Raw genomic sequence first — 649 nt, forward strand, 5'->3', positions numbered from 1 at the left:
CCGCGGAGCCGAGGCCGCCGGGCTGCCAGGGGTTAATGGCGGCGGCGGCGCCGGCCCGGCCGCCGCTCTGGAGCCATATTACCGCAGTGCCGGGGGGCGGGGCCAGTGCCACCGCCCGCCCCGCCATTGGCCCCCGCGCTACGGGGGCGGGACCCCGGCCGCAACTCCGAGCTACTACTGGCTGAGCGCCACGTCAATCACCGCCCCACTCCGCTGGGCCTGTCAAACCGCTGGAACGGTGCCGGCGTCGATTGGAGGGCCCGCTTCCGGAAGGCGGGACAGAGGCCGGAGGGACGGACGGTGATTGGAGGGGAGCTTATTGATTGACAGCGCGCCCTCCGTCACGTGTTCGGGAGCTGTTGTCATCACGTGAGGGGCGGAAATACTTGGGCGGGCGAGCGGGGGGGGCGCGGTCGCCATGGCAACGGCAGCGGCTGTGGAGGGGACGGGGCTGGGGTGGGCACCGACCTCCGCTCAGACAGGGACCTTATCGGTGTCACAGGGACCCCCTCCTGTCACATCCACCTCCGCTCGGACAGGGACCTTATCGGTGTCACAGGGACCCCCTCGTGTCACATCCATCTCCGCTCGGACAGGGACCTTATCGGTGTCACAGGAACACCCTCCTGTCACATCCACCTCCGCTCGG

The sequence above is a fragment of the Lepidothrix coronata genome, unplaced genomic scaffold (genome assembly GCF_001604755.1).
Source record: "Lepidothrix coronata isolate B3197 unplaced genomic scaffold, Lepidothrix_coronata-1.0 Scaffold268, whole genome shotgun sequence".
Taxonomy (NCBI): domain Eukaryota; kingdom Metazoa; phylum Chordata; class Aves; order Passeriformes; family Pipridae; genus Lepidothrix; species Lepidothrix coronata.